The sequence below is a fragment of the Equus caballus genome, chromosome 4 (assembly GCF_041296265.1).
Source record: "Equus caballus isolate H_3958 breed thoroughbred chromosome 4, TB-T2T, whole genome shotgun sequence".
In the NCBI taxonomy this organism is placed as follows: Eukaryota; Metazoa; Chordata; class Mammalia; order Perissodactyla; family Equidae; genus Equus; species Equus caballus.
The window spans coordinates 55,318,793-55,324,548 of NC_091687.1; positions in this window are offsets into that span (position 1 = coordinate 55,318,793).

A 5,756-nucleotide genomic window follows, 5' to 3' on the forward strand; every position below is an offset into this window, starting at 1 on the left:
TATCACCTCGCATATCACATGACATTCAGGATGTCAGTATGACTATTATCAAATAAACAAAGACAGCAAGTGATGGCAAGGATATGGAGAAATTGGAACCCTTGCACACTGTTGGTAGGAATGCAAAATGGTGCAGCTGCTATGAAAAACAGTATAGAGGGCCCTCAAAAAATTAAATATAGAGCTGTCATATGATCTGGCAATCTCACTTTTGGGTGTTTATCCAAAAGAATCAAAATCAGGATCTTGAAGAGATATTATCGTTCCTATGATCATTGCAGCACTATTCACCATAGCCAAGATGTGGACACAAGCTAAATGTCCATTGACAGATGAATGGATAAATGTGGTATATACATACAATGGAATACTATTCTGCCCTAAAAAGGAAAAGATTCTGCAATATGCCACAACATGGATAAACCTTGAAGACATTAAGCTAAGTGAAATAATCTAGTTGCAGAAAGACAAATACTGCATGATTCCACTTATATGAGGTGTCTAAATAATCAAATTCATAGAGTCAAAGAGTGGAATAGTGATTGGTAGTTGTCAGGGGCTAGGGGGAGGGGGGAATGGAGAGTTATTTATCAATGGGCATAAAGTTTCAGTCAAGCAAGATGAAAAAGCTGTAGAGATCTACTCTAAAACACTGTACCAATAGTCAACAATAATGTATTTTACACTTAAAAATTTAAGTGATTTGATCTCATGTTGTGTTCTTAATACAATAAAATTAAAATAAAATAAGTAAAATACCAGTGATGTAAAATAAAATAATGAAATATAAAAACAAAACTAAAAAAAATAAATTAGTTGTATAATTTGAAATAAAATGATAATTGGAAAATCTCATATATTTGGAGATTATTTTATTTTATTTTATTTTCCAAGGAAGATTAGCCCTGAGCTAACTACTGCCAGTCCTCCTCTTTTTGCTGACGAAGCCTGGCCCTGAGCTAACATCTGTGCCCATCTTCCTCTACTTTATATGTGGGACGCCTACCACAGCATGGTGTGCCAAGAGGTGCCATGTCCACACCCGGGATCCGAACCGGCGAACCCCAGGCCCCTGAGAAGCAGAACGTACACACTTAACCGCTGTGCCACCGGGCCGGCCCCTATTTGGAGATTTTAAAATACAACCTCTCATGTGTCAAAGAAATCACAATGAAAATTTGAAAATATTTTGAGTCGAATCATTATGAAAATATGAAATATCAAAACTTGTATAATGTGTATAAAGCTGGATTTAGAGAAAAATATAAAGCTTTAACTGTACACATGTGAATAGAAGAAAGCTTAAAATTAAAGATAGAAGCATACAACTCAAGAAATTAGAAAATCAAACCAACAAGTCAAACATGAAGTAAGCAAATGTAGGTATTTAAGTCTCATAAGTGCAGAGTGAGTTTAAAACTCTTTCTCAAGAGCTTCTCTAAGGATACCCTTTCCTGTTTACACAAGCGCATCTTAGCCAACTAAAATGATTTTTGATAATTTAAATGATCTGATTCTAGAGAATCTACAAATTACTTATTCACAACCTGATAATGGCCACAGTTTTATAGTGTTTTAAAATAGCTGTAGTACTTAGAAATTACATGGTATGTGCAATTTAACAAACATCTGAATTGTATCAATACAGTGTTGCAACTTTCTGTAAAAGATGTAGAAAAATATATTTCCCTGTCACTGAGTCTGAAAATTATATAAAGAATTACCGTAATGGTTGCAATTAAGCTTTAGATTAAATAAAGCTAGATGAGAGCTTCATGTGTCAAGAGGTTGTGTTAAAATTATCTAGTGTATCTTATAACTGCATGATAATTATTATTACTTGATGAAATTGCTCAACAAAGATGGCATGATGGGTATGTGATATTCCCTACATCTCCTTCTGCTTTATCAAGCTATAATGTTTTCATGCAAAAGTTCTCTAGCTTGCATAAATTACTTCCTTATTTATCTTTTAATAACTCTTACTAACATTGATTAGCCTCAATAGCCAATGTTTTTGCTACACCTTATCAGCCAAACTAAATACATAACAGTTTTGCTGCATATTTTTACTTTAAAAATGATTATTTAATATTATTTCATTACAGTTCGTTATTAGATTACTAATAATGACCAATACTCATAAATGTTTATTAAATAGATATTTTAATCAGATGTTTTTAGTGCTTATAATTGTGAATGATTAAATAATAAACTCTCTAGAAAAGACAACTCAATTCTGTGGTCCCTCTATGAAAGGTTTTAATTTTATGAAAACAGACTCTAAATGCCGCTTGCTTTCTTGCCAACTGAGAGTATTACCCATTACCTTCTCTGCAGAGCTGCCCGAAAAAAACTAAAGAACCTACATTGAGAACTTTCTGAATTCAGCTCTGTGTGTGTGTATACTCTCAAAATGAAACAAATTGGGGCAATTAACTGAAGGTTAAATCCTCTAAATGACATTCACCTAAAACATGCAGGGAAATGGTTTGGGAGGCTTAAATTATCAATGTAATTGCCTTAATTCTCTAGGTTGCCTTTAAAAGTAGACACAATTTTATCGTATCTAACTGACGAGTCCAAATGGAAGGTTTAGGGTTGTTTGTATTTTTACTCTCAACACCCTGAATCACGTTTACTTTCTACGTAACCCAGGTCTTAAAAATAGTCCACAGACCTCAACGCGAGAGAGTTCTAGAAGTGTTTTTTACATTAATGATCTGCCTGTAGCTTTCTTTCCAGTAGCCAGCACCTTTTAGTTTGTCAGCATTTTTAACCTAAAGTCATAGGAAAGCTTTTTGAAGAACTAAATACGCTGATATCATCTTTTACTTTTGTTCTTAAGTATTTTAACATAGAGTGATGTTTCAAAACATTTATTAGTAAAATCTACCTGATTTCTATTAAAACATTTTTCTGAGCTCTGAGACAGAAGTGAAAGGAAAGATTATTTATGAGCAAGGTAACTCAACCCTGTCTAATTCTGGAGTAAGAGTTTTCCAAGTAACCTTCTGTTTATGATTCATTAGTTCCTCTGAGTTAAGAGGGTGTTGCTAGGATAACATATTCTTGAAGATACTATCTGACATACCAGATGTAAAAAAACGAGTTTAACAAAATTTAAGAGTTTAAGATTGCAGAACCTTTCACTGACACTGGTGTTTTTTTTCTTTTTCCTCTCGCCAAACTGTATTGCAAATAAACCTTTTGATGTTTTAAAGGTTTTTCTTTGGCAGCTAAAAAAAACATTCTGGAAAGTTATATTTAGTGAATTTACCCATATATAAATATCCCTGAGCTAGTCTCTTATCCTATGGCATCTGGAAGAAAGGTGCTATTGTTTTAGATTCCATGATTGAAGTATAGAATAATCAATTCAGAGAGACCCTGGGGGAAGATTCACTCACATATGCTATGGAAACTTGAAATCCCTGAGTCTTTTACTACGGATGAAGAGACATAGATGAGTACAACGTCTAGTGACATCAGTTCCAATTCGTGTCCTACTATAGTTGGACCATCAGTTTATATTTGAGACTACTAACTATAAATTTTCTAAGAAAACTCCTTTTTTGTTAATCCCTTTGTTACTCTTACTTTCCTTGCTTTCTGGGTCACCATAGCTGGACAGCTATTTTGTTTGCAAGTGTCCTGGCTATGTAGTTTCTGCCGCTACTTCAGCTACATCACCAATGTATTCCCAGGGATGCATCATCAGATTTAGTTCTGCCAAAACCCTCCATAAATTACTTAAAGCTCCTCTTCATTTCTTGCAAAGCAATGTTTCTAAGATTCTCCGTGAAAAATCAGTGTAATTCCAGAAGATCCTGATAGATTTGCAAGACAGGAATTTGTCCTGTACTTCCCCATGGACATCTGCGTAGTTATGAATACAGTTGAAGTTAAATGAAAATGTACAATTATTTTACCTTTGGTTTTATTTGAACATTTTCTCTACCACGTATTCAATAGCAATTAAATAAGAGTAGCTGTGTCTCGTGGCTTTCTACCATGAAGTGTCTGAAAGTGTAAGGTGGTTAGATGTAAAAACTCTGCGAATGTATGAATAATACACTGCTCACTGTCTGCCTACTGCAACTTCCCTGAGATTTTGTTTGCAGGGCCCAGCTGCATAGACAGACATGATGGAATTTGTTTTGTGAGGAACCTACAAAAATTACACAAATAACTCAGATTTTTAATGAATAATACACAGACATGCACCTGCTTCAGGGGCTTCATAGATTAGTCTTGTGACCAATAGAAAAGCCCCTTGGAATTCAATTACATGGCTGCAAAAGAGAAAATAAAACTGGTTAAACTTTTAGAAGTGATATCAGGAAAATGTTAACTAGTTCTTAGAGCAAGCTTTTATGGGGGGGTGGTTGTTTCAATTTGCTTTGCTTCTGTCAGACTTACTATAAAGTCATTCTGCTCACGTTATTATCTCCTATTCTTGCAGCTGGAGCCACTTGCAGAAGATATTCTCCAGCAAACCCCGAATATGAATGCCGTTATTTCTTTACAGAAGATCATTGAAATTCAAAGTATGTCTTTAAAGTTGTTTTTTTTTAAAATTTCTAATCAGGTACAACTAATTAAACTTACATTGAGAATTACAGCACATGAAAAACATATTTGAGTTTCTCAAATATAAGAAAAATTTAGTTACTATAATTTGCACATATTATGTATTCATACCTATATTATTGCCTTGCTCTTAATGTGGCAATCTTATCTTACATTAATAACATAGCTCAGAGACTCTAGATTTAAAATCTTGTTTTTCTCATATTTTCCAAGTATTTGGATTTTTTTCCATTATTACCACTAAGCATCTACCTAGAACGATGAAATTAATAAAGAAATTGTAATTATATTGTCTAGTCTTAACTAAGGTTAAGTTATCTCCTAATGATGTTGGAATTCAGCAATCATTTACTGGTTTTAAGTTTGTCAAGAGAGGAAAAAGTTAATGAGAAAGCCACACAATTAAAAACCAACTAAACAAAGCAGGGACAGTCAGTGACTTTTTACTATCCACTTCCCTTCACTTGCTGTTACTTTGTCAAGAGTTATTCTTTTTACATGATAACATTCACACACATACAGTTCCTTGGTGATCTAGTGGCTAGATGATAACATGCATGCACACACATTCACACACACACACACACACACTGAAATCAAGCACAAATTAACATGAAAGTTAGCATGAAGGGGAATAATAGAGCACAGGACTCACTTTTCACATAGGTGTGAAAAATCATAGTTTGTGTATATCTTCAGAAACTGTACTGTTGCATTTTGCATTGGATCTAATTTCCTAGTAACGACTTTCTGCTGCCTGTCATTTTTCCATTCACCACTAACAGTGGCAGTCTGCTCTAGACAACAAACGTGTTTGACTCTTGAAAATGATTCACTCTGCTATCAAAGCTTGTTGTATGAGAATTCTGCCACTATGGATTGTGCATCACTGTCTTCTGCTCCAAAATTCATTTCACATCACCCAACACTGACCGTTTCCCCCATTTAAAAATCCATTTCCTCCTAAACTCGTATTGAAACATCTACCCAGCTCTTGTTAATCCAATACTTCTAGAAACTCTCAGCACTAACGTGCATTTTAATTAGTGTTCTTTTATTTTAGATTTCTCTATTACTTGAGTTTTTGTGTATTTTGTGGTTAGTCATGGTTCCTTAATAAGATGATAATCATCAGGAGGACAGGAATCATATCTTCATGTACC